Source organism: Bos indicus x Bos taurus, chromosome 15 (genome assembly GCF_003369695.1).
Source record: "Bos indicus x Bos taurus breed Angus x Brahman F1 hybrid chromosome 15, Bos_hybrid_MaternalHap_v2.0, whole genome shotgun sequence".
Classification (NCBI taxonomy): Eukaryota; Metazoa; Chordata; class Mammalia; order Artiodactyla; family Bovidae; genus Bos; species Bos indicus x Bos taurus.
This window is the reverse complement of record NC_040090.1, coordinates 53,663,803-53,680,309: the sequence shown is the minus strand read 5'-3', so window position 1 is coordinate 53,680,309 and position 16,507 is coordinate 53,663,803.

Here is a 16,507-nt window from a genome sequence, read left to right as displayed (position 1 = left end):
CCAATAAAGCCTCTTGTTGGTCAGCTCATGTGTCTGCCTTGACAATTCATTTCTGGGTGTTAGACAACAGCCCACTCTAAGGCCCTGGAAGAGGTCCTCCTTCCTGCAACATAGTCACTGAGTGGACGAGAAGGTCTTCCCAGAGATCTGGGCAGCAAACAGCTATAAGCATGTAACTGAGCAGGACCCTATGGAGTCCTCTGGACACAAAATCTTTCTGTGTTTCCTGGTTCTTATTTGCAGGATAAAGTCTTCAGCGTCCTAGACTCTCCCTGAGTCCCAAAGAAGCAATTCAAAGAGTCGCTAATCAGGAGCCTGGCTGTGGGTCCCTGGGTTGTCAGTAAATTGAGGGCAGCCTGTGTTCTCTTCACTGCCTCCTCCATCTCCGCCACCGGGTGTAGCGGGGCTGCCTGGCATGGAGCAGGCACTAGTTCCTGCTTGCTGACTGGTGCAGAGAGCAGACCAGGGTTACCGCCCCTGACTCCATGCTCATAGCTGCTGCTTTGTGCTTCCTGCCACTTCTCAGGGATGCCCTTATAATAAAAAGGACTTTCAGAGGTTGTGGCTCATTTCCCACCCCTTTTCCCAGACCATTCTCCTCTCCTTCCCTGCTCTGTTATCCACAAGTCTTTGATTTCCTGATTGCTAGATTCTTCTTCCCTGGTTACTTTCCTCAGGGACTAAACTCCCCAGAGAAAACAGAAACTATTTGACCTGTGGTCTGATGCCCTGGTGGGATGAGAAGGGAAGCAGCTAACGGCAACAAAAATGTAACTAACTTTATTGAGCAAACTCTCAAGGGCCAAGTTTTACCATCACCATACATAACGATAGTCATATGAGGGATCATCGTCCCCATTTTACAGGTGAGGAGACTCTCAAAGAGTAAAATAACTTACCCAAGATCACAAAAGCAATATGTAGGAAAAACATTTTCCTCTACTAATTAGTTCTCTAATGGCTGGGTCCCTGTGATTACACTGACCAAAAACAGAGTGACAAGAGAAAATCAAAGTGTGTTAATGTGTACAACATTAACATATATACAGGGCAGCATATACACAGGGGAGCACCCAATGATGACTAACCCTCGGGGTGATTAGAACTTGGCCTTACAAACCATCTTAGGCTAGACAAAGGAAAAGGGGGCTTCTGAGGGTTGAGGAAGGGAGGTTATGGGAATGTGATCAGCAAAATATGGTTAGTGATGCAGATTTAAGTCAATGCCTTCTCCATGGATAAGAGCTCTTACTACAGGTGAGGAAGATGCTTTTACAAATGGAAATTTCCTTTGCAAAAGGAAAACTTGTTCCCTGTTTTTAGAGTTTTTCCTGTGCCTGCTGATTCTCAATGGATCTTAACTCTTAAATAATCCATATGCCACAGAGGCATATTATAAGGTGGTATAATAGATGTCCTGATTTCAAGGACAAATCAGAATTTAAGCCCAGATATCCTTGACTTTCTTTGTATTTCCCTTCCAGTCCCTCAAAATCTGTTTATTGACCATCTGTGCTGTGCTGTGCTTAGTCGCTCAGTCGTGCCTGACTCTTTGCAACCCCATGGACTGTAGCCCGCCAGGCTCTTCCATCCGTGGGGATTCTCCAGGCAAGAATGCTGGAGTGGGTTGCCATGCCCTCCTCCAGGGCATCCTCCCAACCCAGGAATCAACCCAGGCCTCCTGCATTGCAGGCGGATTCTTCACCATCTGAGCTACCAGGGAAGCTCATGAATACTGGAGTGGGTAGCCTATCCCTTCCCCAGGGATCTTCCCAACCCAGGAATGGAACTGGGGTCTCCTGCATTGCAGGAGGATTCGTTACCAGCTGAGCTGCCAAGGAAGCCCTATTGACCATCTACTTTGTACCAAACACTGCTCCTTCTCTGGGAAGCCAAAGACAATGAAGCTATGTGTGCCCTTCAAACACCTGCAGGCTGGACAGGAGGCAGACACATAAACTAAACAGGGTGATGAACAGTGCTCCAGGCACGTGCAAAGTCTCGTGGGATCTTGGAGCAAGGACAGGCTAAGCAAGGCTTTCCAGGAGAAGTGACATCCCAGGAGGTCTCAGAGGACAAACTGCAGTCTACCAGGCAGACCAGGGGTCAGTGTGTGAAGGTACCTGGGCACGACCACCTGCAGCCCATAGCCTAGGAGGACTGAATAAATGCCTTGGTACCCCCTAAGCAGGAATGCTCCTCCCACCCAAGCCCCACACCCATGGATGCCAGGACCAGTGTGAAGTCAAGGTGATGCCCTTCTTCCCCTAGTCCTTTCCCAAAAGGCCTGGGCTCCTGGATTCTGCCCCAAAGGCTTCCTGGGGGATGGCTCTGCCAGCGCCGGAGGCCCTCCTGACAGCTGCAGCCCCCTCCCTCAGAGGATCTTCAGTTTAGCTAAACGGCTGGATCCCTTTGGGCTTGATACCATCTAATTGGTTGTGGCTAATCCCATATTAACTCTCCCTGCAGAAGCTAGAGGGCCTCTCCCCACCCTCCATCACATCCAGCCCCTACAGAGGCTTCTGTTATCCTGTTTATGAGCCTCTGCAACCACAGACAGGAACATTTGCATATAAATAACCTGCCAGCACAGGAGGCTGCAAGAGGCACCTGGTAACGACTCTGTTTATTACGCTGGAGAGAGAAAGGGAGCAAGAAGGCCTTGTGCGCTGGGTGGCCCAGGCGGGATGGCTACATTTCCACCCGCTGATTAGCTGAGAAAGAGTCAGTGACCCTCAGACCGCAGAGGGACAAATTAACCCCTCCCCCCCCCAGCAACTCCTCAATGGGAACCCTGGACCGACTGTGTGGCCCAAGACCTGAGATTGTAGGACGCACCAGGGCTGGTCCCACCCAGAAATTTGCCGGGTATGGCCCTGGAGCGTGTGCAGTAGGGCAGTGGTCCCCAAGCGTTCTGGAACCAGGGACCAGTTTCCTGGAAAACAATTTTCCCATACACCAGGGTGGGCAGTGGTTTCGGGATGATCCAAGTGCATTATATTTATTGCACACTTTATTATTATTTCATCAGCTCCACATTAGATCATCAGGCATTAGATCCTGGAGGCTGGGGACCCGTGTAGTGAGGGAGGTGCAATAAACAGAAATGGGCCATGTTCCCAAAGAACTGTACATTGCAGAGGACACATCACAGATGAAGTGGGAAGCACTGACCATACAGAATGGGGAGCTGATGACCAGCAAAGCGTGGTGTGGACAGAGGTGCTCAGAGTGAATCCTTCACCTGAGAAGGCTCGAAGAGGTGGGAGAGGGGGAGAGGTGACTGAGCTGGTCTTTGAAGAACAGATAGACCTCACGTGGGTGGAGAGTAGAGAGGAAACCTTCCAAGCCAGAGGGAATGAGGTCCTGTTTGGTGAATGCATCCTTAAGTGGACTATGGGGGCAGATAAAACTGGAAGAGCAGCAGAAGGTATGGCTAAAAAGGTGGGCTTGACACAGCCTATGGGGTCCCCACATGACTAAGTTGTGACTTTACCTCCTAGACCTCAAAGGTTTTTAAGCAACATCAGTGGGGACAGTTCTGGGGCTAAAACTATAGCTGCTGAAGCCGCCTTTAAACTGTGGGATGTCCTAACGTTTCCCTAAGAAGGCCCGGAAGGATCACCCTTACCTGTGGTCTGACATCCATTAACACAACATGTGTGCGGGCTAAGTTGCTTCAATCGTGTCCGACTCTTTGCGACCCTGTGGACTGTAGCTCACCAGGCTTCTCTGTCTATGGATTCTCCAGGCAAGAAAACTGGAGTGGGTCGCTGCGCCCTCCTCTAGGGATCTCTCCGACCCAGGGATGGAACCTGAGTCTCACATCTCCTGCAGTGGCAGGTGGGTTCTTTACCACTAGTGCCACCTGGCAATAGAGCAGCAAGGCTTAATTCAGATCAGGGGCCACACCCCACAGAACGAGAAACCTCAGGTCAGCGGGAGTCTGGAGTCTTAGAGGAGTCAGGAGTAAGAAGGATCGAGTTAAACAACAGAAACCTATGATTGGAAAGGCAAGACGAGGCAAGGTGGGTGTCGGGAGAATAGAATTAGAAAAAGAGATCTTCTCCCGACCTGGAAAATCTTAGCACAAAGGTAGTAGAGACAGAGAGACAGAAAACAGTTTTCTTACAGAATGAGCATTAAACCAGAATGTGATGTGTGTCACAGGAGATGGCGAAGACAGAATAAAATCTCACCCCCTTACACAGAGGAGGGAAGAAAACCCTCCTTCCCTCTACCCTCCTAGCTTCAGTGCCTGGGGCCTGAGAATCAAACTGATAAAAGACAGATTAACAAGAGGAAAAAAAAAATTTAATTATGTATACACACACAGAAACTCACCAAGACAGTGTGGTTCAGAGAGGCAACCAGAATTTGTTGTTGTTTAGATCGAACCCACGTCTCCTGCTTGGCAGGTGGATTCTTTACCACTGAGCTGCCAGGGAAGCCCAAACAAGGGGCTTATATATTACCTGCAGGGCTTCCCAGGTGGCACTAGGGGTAAAGAACCCACCTGCCAATGCAGGAGACATAAGAGATGAGGGTTTGAGCCCTGGGTCGGGAAGATCCCCCGGAGGAGGGCATGGCAACCTACTCCAGTATTCTTGTCTGGAGAATTCCATGAACAGAGAAGCCTGGTGGGCTACGGTCCACAGGGTCACAAAGAGCTGGACACGACTGAAGCAACTTAGCCGGCAGACAGGCATACTATCTGAGGCTAGACGAAGAAAAAGGAGTTTGGGGTTGGGGGAGTGGAGGTGAAAGTTATGGGAAGGTGACAAGTTTAGTAAAATCTGTTATGCAGATTTAAGCCGCCTCCTTTGATAAGAGCTGTCAAGAGTCTCCTCTTCCTGCTACCAGCGTGAGGGAGACATTTTTACAAATGGAAATTTCCTTGACAAAAGGGAAACCTGTGCTCTGCTTTTAGAGTTTTTCCCGTATCTGTTTTTCCTCGAAGGCTTTCAGCTCAAAAATGATCCCTATGCCAAAAAGACATATTTTGGGATGGCATATTCAGGCCCCTCTTCAATAGCCAAGCAGATCTAATCCATTACAGACACAGCCATTGTTTGTAAATCAAGATAAGCAAGAACTGGTCCTTACCTGAGAGTTCTTGTCAGCAGCATTTGTCACACATAGTTCATCCTACTCGTACCTGGCAACTGGGGTGACATCTATGTTAGCTTACTGGCTTTATCCAGATAACCTATGATAGGAGGAAGTTTTGCCAATGGGAGGAAGGCTCCCACCAGAGTTTGGCTCCTGCCTTCTCAGGGGAGCTGGGAGGGAGGGCACTATCTCCCTGATTGTTTGCATTTCAAAAAGTGGTGTCCCTGGTGGCTCAGACGGTAAAGCTCTGCCTACAACATGGGAGATCTGGGTCGGAAAGATCTCCTGGAGAAGGAAATGGCAAACCACTCCAGTGCTCTTGCCAGGAAAATCCCATGGGCAGAGGAGCCTGGTAGGCTACAGTTCATGGGTTCACAAAGAGTCGGACACGACTGAGCGACTTCACTTTCACTTTCAAAAAGATGGTCTTCATACAGATGGCCAAGTGGCATACGAAGAGATGTTAAGCATTGCTAGTTATTAGAGAAAAGAAAGTGGAAGTGAAGTCCCTCAGTCGTGTCTGACTCTTTGAGACCCCATAGACTGTAGCCAACCAGTCTCCTCCGTCCAGGGGATTCTCCAGGCCTGGAGTGGGCTGTCATTTCCTTCTCCAGAGGATCTTCCAGACCCAGGGATCGAACCCCGGTCTTCCACATTGTAGGTAGATGCTTTACCGTCTAAGCCACCAGGGAAGTAATTATTAGAGAAATACACATCAAAAGTGCACACCAGCCAGAAAGGCTATCATCAAAAAATCCACAACAATAAATGCTGGAGAGGATGTGGAGAAAAGGGAACCCTTCTACACTGTTGGTGAGAATGTAAATTGATTCATCCACTATGGAGAATAGTATGGAAGTTCCTTAAAAGCTAAAAATGGAGCTAACATATGACCCTGCAATCCCACGCCTGGGCATACATCCTAAGAAAAACATGGTCTGAAAGGATACGTGCACCCAGTGCTCACTGCAGCACTGTTTACAATAGCCAAGACATGGAAGCAATCAATGTTCACTGACAGAGGAATGGATAAAGAAGATGTAGTACATATATACAACTCAGACGTTAAAAAATGGAATAATGCCATTTGCAGCAACATGGATGAACCTAGAGAGTGTCATACTGAGTGAAGTAAGTCAGACAGAAAAAGAGAGATATTGTAGGATATCCCTTATATGTGGAATCTAAGAAGAAATGATACAAATGAACTTACTCACAAAACAGAAAGAGATTCACAGACCTAGAAAACAAACTTACGGTTGCTGGGGGGAAGGATGTGGGGGAAGGGATAATGAGGGATTTGGGGATGGACATGTGCACACCGCCATATTTAAAATGGATAACCAATAAGGACCTACTCTACAGCACAGGGAACTCTGCTCAGTGTTATGTGGCAGCCTGGATGGGAGGGGAATTTGGGGGAGAATGAATACATGCTGTTTACCTAAAACTATCACAATATTGTTAATCGGCTAGACAACAATACAAAATAAAAAGTTAAAAAAAAAAAAAAAGACCGTCTTCTGTCTCTGAGGAAATGCCTGCATTGCAAAACTGGTTAGAAACTTGTTTAACCATTATAAAGATTTATGTACATTTGAAAAGGACAGAAAAAAAATCGAAACTAAAAAGAAGGGGGAAGGATGTCTCCTCCCTGTTTCCCCTAAGAGCATTCAACCTCTTGGTTTAATTTATACTCACCTTTCCAGGACCAATGGGCTCAAAAGCTGCTGGGTCCTCATGGGAAATGCTGACGGTGGCGTCAGACCTGCTCCAGCCCACTTATGCCTTCTGGTGGACAAGTCGACTCTTGTCTCTGAGTTGGTTTTCTCATCTTTGAAATGAGGATTATAATTGCTACCTCGTAAGGTCTTGAGGAATAAGTGAGGTAATATTTTAAAGTCACCTGAAACACGGCGGGCACTTCAAAATATTCACCTTTGAAATTAAAGTATATAATGTCATGAGGCTTGGAAGGGTTGAATGAAGAGTAGTAGTTCACCAAATCCCCAAATACTGAGCCTGGGAAATTCTTTTAACACCTATGTCAGATGGTTACAGGGCAGACCAGAGGGGAACGCCCCTCGGAGCAGCTGGGAATACATTCAGGGAACTTATTTCCCTAAGAGATGTCACAGTCAGAAAATGTAAGTCGGTTAGGGGAGGGTTTAAAACACTCATGAATGCTAGCTCTCAGTGGGCTGGTAGGGAAGCGGCAGGCAAGCGTTGGAAGACGACTCCGAGGCTGATAGCTTCCAGGGTAAAGCCTTTCCCCTAAAGTGGTCTAGGAAAAACCGTCACAGGCAAGCTCTGGACAGACAGATGTATCACGGGTTTGGACTTAGAGGGTAGTTCTTCTATTTCTGTGCTCCACATCCCACAGGGCCCCCAAAATCCCCCGAGGATGACAGGCTGAATTTGTAGTGATACCTTTCTACTGGCTCCCTTGCCAGTTCTGCCAGTAGGCAGCATCCTTCAGCACCGGCTCCACTCCCCTGCAGGACACCTGCCCACCTGTGCTGCTGGAGGACCACTTCTCCTGAGATGGGGAGGAAGCCAGGACACAGAAAGTCAGAGTGGTCAAGTGCCACCTCCCACGCTTCACTCTCCAACCCCCTACCCTCTGCATTGGTGGGGGCTGCCTTTCGGTTGCCATAGCAACCAGGTTGGGGTCCCTGGCCGCCATCTTGTGGAGGTGCTGGCCAGGTAAGTTAAGATTGCTCTGTTTCTCCCAAGGCCAGATGCTGCAGCCCCAAGCTGAGACTACCGCATGGATCAGGAGAGAGCGTCCTAGAGTAAAACCACACTGGGGTTTTGACTCTTTGAGGCTGGGGAGAGGTTGGGAGGAGCGATGGGCCGCAGTGGCCCCAGGTTCCTGAGGATTTTCCCAGCTTCCTTTGGTGCACTCACTCCACTTGGCCAGCAGCCGAGGAGAGGCTGGAGCTGAAAGGAGGCGAGACCCCCTCCCACCCCTCTCACCTTACCGCTACCCTGACCTCCTGTCCTCACTCAAAGTCAGAAAGTGGCCAGGATGGGCCAGTCAAGCACCCTGGGTGGCAAGATCTGCTGTGAGAGGGGGCGGGTCGGGAACGAGACCGGCGGGAGTGATAGCAGGAAGTCGATGTTCATCTAGAGTGGCTGCGGCGGGGAGCGGGGATAGTGGAAGAGATGACAGGATCAGAGCAGGATGTGTGTAGCAGGGGAGGCGGGGGTGACAGAGCCCATGGGGAGGGTTAGAACGGCGCTAAGCCGGCGCTGGGGGATGATTGAAGGGCGGCTTGGGAGGGATTGAAGCCAGAGTCTGAAGGATTTGCTGCAGAGCCGAGAGCCTGATGGAGCACGAGGGACACTTTGATGCAGGAGATAGCCGGCCTCCCCGGGGGCGGGGGCGGAGGGGTGATTTAGCACCTCGGAAGACCGGAGCGGCAGGACCGCTGCTTCCGGGACGAGCACGGGGAAGGAACCGCGGCCTGAACCCATCCATCCCCGCCGAGGGCGCCGCGGCAGCGCGAAGGCGCAAGGAGCTGGCTCCGGAATGCGAGTCCGCCAGCATATTTTGCCCCCAACATTCAAATAAATTCCAAGGCAGCCTTACTCCGGGAACAGGAAGCTTGGTTCAAAGGAAACATAATGAATTGGCTGAAATAAATAGCTAATTGGTTCCAGATAGCATCAGAAGCCCAGAGAGAGCGCGCTGAGATGTCCGGTGGGCCAGCAAGACAAGCCCTCTGCCGGGTGCAGGGTGTCACCGGGCTCAGCCCCAAAGGCAGTCCCAAAGCTAGCAACCTGAAGCTGCTTCTTGGCTGTGTGGACTGCCCTGTGGCCATCACTGGCCTGGTGGCACTAAGGGAAAAACAGCTTCTGGAAATAGCTCCTGAAGATTCAGTCTAGGCTCTGTCAGTTCAGTTCAGTCGCTCAGTCGTGTCCGACTCTTTGCAATCCCATGAATCGCAGCACCCCAGGCCTCCCTGTCCATCACCAACTCCCGGAGTTCACTCAGACTCACATCCATCGAGTCAGTGATGCCATCCAGCCATCTCATCCTCTGTCATCCCCTTCTCCTCCTGCCCTCAATCCCTCCCAGCATCAGTCTTTTCCAATGAGTCAACTCTTCGCATGAGGTGGCCAAAGTACTGGAGTTTCAGCTTTAGTATCATTCCTTCCAAAGAAATTCCAGGGCTGATCTCCTTCAGAATGGAGTGGTTGGATCTCCTTGCAGTCCAAGGGACTCTCAAGAGTCTTCTCCAACACCACAGTTCAAAAGCATCAATTCTTCGGTGCTGAGCTTTCTTCATAGTCCAACTCTCACATCCATACCTGACTACTGGAAAAACCATAGCCTTGACTAGACGGACCTTTGTCAGTGCACCTTAAATACCTTGATGAACTTCTCTGAATGCGTTTTCTCAACTTATAGTGGTGATAAAACTAACCTAACATCTGTCCTGACTGCTTTCTCAAGAATCAAATGAGAAAAGGTTATGTCACAAAGTTGGCAGTTGTTTTCCATTAGACCCTAAGCTCCATGAGAGAAGGGGGTCTGTTTTGCTCGCTTCTCCACGCCCTGCATTGAATGTAATGGCTGGCACGAGGATTTGTTGAATAAATGTGGACTATTCACTACCCAAGGGGTGTGTGTGCATGCTCAGTCACTTCATTCGTGTCTGACTCTCTGGGACCCTATGGACTATAGCCTTCCTTCTCAGTCCATGGGATTCTCCAGGAAAGAATACTGGAGTGGATTGCCATGCCCTCCTCCAGGGGATCTTTGTGACCCAGGGATTGAACCCAGGTCTCCTGCAGCTCCTACATTGGGAAGCGGATGCTTTACCACTGAGCCACCTGGGTAGCCCCCTGGGACCCCAGGGATACCCCAGATCATTGACAGGTGAACTGAGCCCAAGAAGGTTGGATGTCCAACCAGTGGTATTGGTTGTGATGCTGCCCTAAGCCAACCCCAAATGATATCTGGCTTAGCCTTAGTTTTGAGTTACCCATAGTTCTGTTGTCCAGGAAATCAGAAAATGGGAGTTATTTCAAGTTTAATGGAGAGGGCAGGCCATGAACTAGATTTCTCCTACTTGGTTCAGGAGCCGCTGAGTCCAGAACAGAACTCCTGGGAGCTCCCTGTTTCATGTCCCTCTTGGTCACTCTATGACTGCCATACTCAATCTGATACTGGGGGCCACACAGAATATCAGTCATCTTAAACTGCATACACATTTTACATTAATTCATTAATTATAGTTTAGTTGGAACTAGGAGTTAAGTAGGCTTCCCAGATGGTGCTGGTGGTAAAGAACCCACCTGCCAATGCAGGAGATATAAGAGACAGGTTCAATCCCTGGGTTGGGAAAATCCCCTGGAGGAGGGCATGGCAACCAACTCCAATATTTTTGCCTGGAGAATCCCATGGACAGAGGAGCCTGGTGGGCTACAGTCCATAGGGTCACAAAGAGTCAAACACGACTAAAGTGACTTAGAGTGCGCACACACACACACACACACAGGAGTTAAGGGCCACTTGGCTAGTTGGATGGCATTACCAACTCAATGGCCATGAGTTTGAGTAAGCTCCGGGAGTTGGTGATGGACAGGGAAGGCTGGCATGCTGCAGTCCATGGGATTGCAAAGTCGGATACAACTGTTCAACTGAACTGACTGACTGGCTAGTTGACATGTTTTATAGACATGTAATCAAAAATTTATTAATTTTGATTTTACCGTTTTCTTTTGCCATCATGAAGCCAATTAATTCTTTTCTTCAGGTGTCAAACTCTGTCAGAGATCCTTAAACCATTCAGAGGACCGGGCACCGAAGCAGCTAGGAAAAAGAGAGACAGTGAAGCTGCCAGAACACCCTGTGTTCTCCTAGAAAGGGGAGAAGCAGTTTGGCCTTTGGCTTCAGCACTTTTCCAGGAAATAGGAGACCTGCATCTGTGCCCAGAAATAGTCACTGTATACTGTGTGATTTTAGGCAAGCTGCATGATCTGTCTGGCCTTCAGTTTGGGAGCCCCTAGAATAGGGCTTGAGAAACAAGGATGCAGGTTACAGGGGAAGATGATCATCAAGGTTTCTCTCCCCCAAGTCAGAACCTTTGCTCAGGGCAGGATGTCTGAACACTTGGAGACTGAACTGAGAGCATGCTTTTTTTCTTTCTGGGTGGCAGAGACCCTTCGCTGTGTGGCATGAGTTAACCACCCCCTACAGTCCCTGCGGACCAAGAAGAGGCCCAGGCAGACCCCTGCCCATTGCACTAGCTCCCAACCTCCCTCTGTAAGTCAGTGAAAACAACACCAGAGAGAGTCTTTGCTTCTTCGCTGTGGCTTGTTTCCAGCACCCTGGGGTAAGAAAAAGGAGGGAACAACAAAAGACAGCACTCATTCCGAGCTTCTTATGGACCAGGCACTGCCTAAGCATTTTGCATTTATTAGTTAACGTGCTTAATTCTCACAAAAACCCTAAAATGTAGGTATTATCAATATTATTATTTCTATTTTTCAGAGGAGGAAACCGAGGCACAGGATGAGAAGTAGCTTGCTCAGGATCATGTAGCTGTAAAAAAGCACTATTTCTGTTCTCAGGGAGCTCAGAATTTAAGCAATGCATAAGAGTGAATCAAGCACCCAGTGTGTTCCCAGCCTTGAACTAGGTACGACAGGAAATAAGTAAGAAGATAAGATATTGACCCTGCCTTTCAAGGAGTCTAACGTGGAAAGTATGACAACCAACCACTGAATTCCCTGAGACAGGGATCCATCTGCCTGATCATGACTCCATCTCCAATGCGGACTTGGTAAGCTCAATAAATATTTCTTAAATGATTTATTGAAACAAATATACATATTAGTTTGCAATGGGGTGTCTTTTTTCAGACACAAAATGTGTGTTTTCCCACCCTGCCATTAATTCTGCAGTTCTGACATCAGCTGCATGTCCTCCTGTTCATCCTGTTCTGACACTGACTGCTTGGAGATAATATCAGACCCCGCAGTTCTAAGGATTTAGTCACACAAGACTACCCCCACTTCAGATGCCAATCACAAATCCTGGGGGCCACCCATACTTCTGACTGCCTGGCTATAAATCAGAGGTTCTCACAACCTCCTCTCAGGTGCAATAATTCTGTAGAACAACCCACAGAACTCAGAAAAACACTTTGTGTTTGTGTGTGTGCTCAGTCACTTCAGTTGTGTCTGACTCTTTGCAACCCCTATGGACAGTAGCCCACCAGGCTCTTCTGTCCATGGGATTCTCCAGGCAAGAATACTGGAGTGGGTTGCCATACCCTCCTCCAGGGGATCTTCCCGACCAAGGGATTGAACTCAAGTCTCCTGCACTGCAGGCATATTCTAGACCACTGAGCCACAGGGTAAGCCTTTATTTGTGCTTACCTCTTTATTATAAAGGATGCAACTCAGGAACAGCCAAATGAAAGAGATAGATTAGGAAAGTTTTGGGGGGATCGGTGGGTGGCAGGAATTCCATATTTCCCCAGGTATGCCATCTTCTGAGCACATCACTTTGTTCACCAACCTAGATGCTCTCCAAACCCTATGGATTATGGGTTTTGATGGAAACTTCGTTACCTAGGAACTATTGATGAAATCACTGGGTATTGATGATTGAGTTTAATTACCTCTCTATCCTTCCTGGAGGTCATCAGGATAGAACTTCAGTTCTAACTTGTGATCCTGTCCGGGTCTTTTTAGCCACCTACTCTCATCCTGAAGCTATCTAGTTCCCCTCCCTACCCCACTGCCAACCCAACTAGAGTCATCCAGTGAGCAGGCAAAAGACATTCATCACTCAGGAGATTCCATGGGTTTTAGGAATGCTTTGCTAGGAACCTGGGACAAAGACCAGATATGTACTTTTATGATACCACAGGCAACTTGCAATATCATCACCTTGCAGTCCTTAGAGGGCCAAGTGTGGGCTGAGCTTGGGTTTTTCAAAGATTCCCCGCCCCCAGTGCATATCTGTCAGACCCCAGGCTTTCTTCCAATGGGCTGTTTTCTAGGCCAGGCCCATCCTGCACACTACCTTGGTAATCAGACCCTCAGAGAAAGACCAGGAGAGACAGAAAGGAGGACAAAGATACTCTACCATCTTCATTGAGCCCCTTCATTGAGGATGCAAACATTTGTCCCCTCCATTTTCCAGGCTGAATCTTCTCGTCTAGAAATCAGGACCCACACCCTCTAGTTGCAGTTCTTCCAGGAGCTCACCTGCTCTGAGCTCGAGAAATGCATGATGAGAACTACTGTCCCTCCTCCTCTCCCTGCTTCCTCCCCCAGACAGGCAAACATCCCAACTTCCCAGGAGGTGGAGAGGCCAGAACAAGCCACTAGGATCCTGTGGACAGAGAGATGAAAACAAACTTGGCCCTTGGTGATTTTCCTCTCTGAATTTTATAAGCCAGCACAGTTTCTGAGTGAAATTGGATCCATGTGGTCCTGATTCATTTGTACAATGGGAGAGGGTTTGTGCATAAGAGAGATAGAGATCCCAGAGGCCCATTTCAGTTGATTTAACAAATCCCTTTTAAGCTTTTATTTTTTCATTATGAAGCAGAAGTTGCTTGTTCCCAAACCATACACACACATACACGCACATATGCATACGCCCCACTGGTTTCAGTAGCTCTCCAAGCCCTGAAGACTGAAATATTCCCATGAATCAAGAGTTAGAGGAAATTTCCCCATGTTCTCCATGTAGCATCTGCTGGGAAATGGACGAAGAAAGGAGTCTAGGAAGAAAAACTCGCCAGAACCAGGAGGAAAGAGGCAAAGTGCTCTTCTTGCGCTAAGAAGTCGGTGCCGCTGTAGCACTTTCTTTTAGAAGGACAGTCGTGGCTCTGAACCTACCTCTTGAGTCTGGGTTTAATTTTGGTTTAGGTGGGAGGACCCTGGGCTAAGAATATGGACCCAAAGTTGGTGGGGGAACCCTGAGACAGGTTTCCCATCCTCTCTGCTGAGCAGAACCTTTCAGAGGCACCTATAGCAGCATTTCATGGGCAATGCCAGACACAGCATGTGGTATTAATAGAGGAGAAATGGAGTCCAGAGAGCTCAGCTGTGGCTCCAGCTCCCCTTACTGGCTATGTGACTGTTGTCAAGTCACTTAACCAGTGAGCTTCATCCCCTTGCCTGTGCAATGAGTATAATGAAATCTGATACCTTACTGGAACAAATGAGGATGGATTGAAAATGTTTTTAACCTGCCTGCAAATAGTAAAGAATCTGCCTGCAATGCAGGAGACCTGGGTTTGATCCTTGGGTCAGGAAGATCCCCTGGTGAAGGAAATGGCAACCCACTCCAGTATTCTTCCCTGAGAAATTTCATGGACAGAGGAGCCTGGGGGGCTGCAGTCAGACACGACTGAGCAACAGACGACTGTCACTTTCCTATGCAAAGTGAGATATAGCTGAACCTCTCTTGGATGGTGTCAGTAACAGTCTTATTTGCCAATGTCTTCAAGGCAAAGAATCCTGCTGCTCCCCCCAGAAACAGCTGCCCTTGTCTCATACCTGTTTGGGAAGTCCTTCTTAGCATCCACCTGCTCTGCTTCTGAAACAGCTTACATTTTATGTCACAGGTAGCCCTGAGTGTGTTTTCCTGTGATGATACAGTTGTCCATACTGTTTTGTGTGCACACCTTCCATATACTGCCCACTACAGGAACATGAGCCTGGCGAAGTGGAGGAAGGCAGGGTTCTGGAAGGTTCTGCCCTCGGAGTCCTGGGCCATGCAGAGCTCCGAGCAGCACAGCACTTCCATTGGCCCCAGAGTCACAGAGTGGAGTCAGGCTGCCAGAAGTGTCTCTCCAGTTTCCTCATCAGAAGGCAAGTCATTTGAGCAGCTTGGACTGTTTTTCAAATCAACCAATGTGAAAATCCACCTAGAACTTGGGTTATAAAATATGTCATTTTCATCTGTGAAATGTGCACCCACTGATCTCATATCCTCCCTGAAGATGGGGAACACTCTCACCTCCCCCCTCCAGTTTAATGTACATCTGATACACGGGCAGACCTCAACCCCATCTGCATCTCTTGGAGCCATTTCCTTCCATTTACGAGTAAATGATGGTTCCAGTGAGCCAGGCTGATGGGAACAGCACTCACCCCGGGGCAGAGGCAGGGGGATGTGCTCCTTCTCGCTCGCCCTTTCAGGACCTCACCTAGCACACACAGAAGCTCCAGAATGCCGAGATTCTTTGCAGCCTGCCTCTGTCCGCACCCCCAATTCAATCACGCAACCCTGCCTGTGAGCATCAAAACGAATTTTCTCCCCTAATGACTCCCTTAACTGAGCTGATGGCAGACCTTCCTCAGGGCCCCATGGGTAAGAGGGCTGGAGAGAGTTGATCCCTGGCCTCTGTGCCCCTTTCTCCTCTGTCTCTGTGAAGCAGAGATGCCCAGATGGACACATTCCCTAGAAATGACCAGAGCTGAGAAAGAGGAGAGAGTAGTTTGAGTGACAGGAGGTGGGCTGCGTGGTCCCCACGGGCTGTCCCTCTCCTGGCAGCTCCATTTCAGTTCCATTAACCTCGCTCTGCATGCACTGAGTTAATGGCCTGGGAAGGACGGTTCACCCTACCTGCCCGCCCAGAGGACGGGTCTACTTGTTGCCCGTCTCAGCACTGGCATGCGTGTTGGGAGGGTTGATTTGTGGGCTGGCTCTCCAGCTGCCTGACTTTGGAAAGAAGGGATCATCTCACACCCCTGCTCCCCTCTCAGGGCCATGTGATGGGCAGCTGAGATGCTGACGGGGCTGGGAGGAAAATTCCTCCTGTTCACCTTCCTCCCCAAGGAGCCTCAGAGTTTCTCAACAGCTGCTGCTGCTGCTGCTGCTGCTGCTGCTAAGTCACTTCAGTCGTGTCCGACTCTGTGAGACCCCAACAGGCTCCTCTGTCCCTGGGATTCTCCAGGCAAGAACACTGGAGTGAGTTGTCATTTCCTTCTCCAATGCATGAAAGTGAAAAGTGAAAGTGAAGTCGCTCAGTCGTGTCCGACTCTTAGCGACCCCATGGACTGCAGCCCACCAGGCTCCTCCATCCATGGGATTCTCCAGGCAAGAGTACTGGAGTGGGGCGCCATCGCCTTCTCCGCCTCAACAGCTAGGGAGATTCAATTATGGAAACTTCCTAAGTGCACAAAAAGGGTCTGTGAATAAGAAACCCTTATATTTTATTAACTCTTCCATTTCCACTGTTGGATCTCATACACTTGTGAGGAAGAGGAGGCTGCACGGTGAGGCTCTAAGATGCAAAGGGAGAAGTGACTTGGCAGAGTTGATGTCAAGGGCCCAAGACCCAGCCTCCATGGCTGTACCTTGTTTGCACTGTCCTGACTTGGAGATTTCATGGTGCCATCTCCCAGAGCGGAA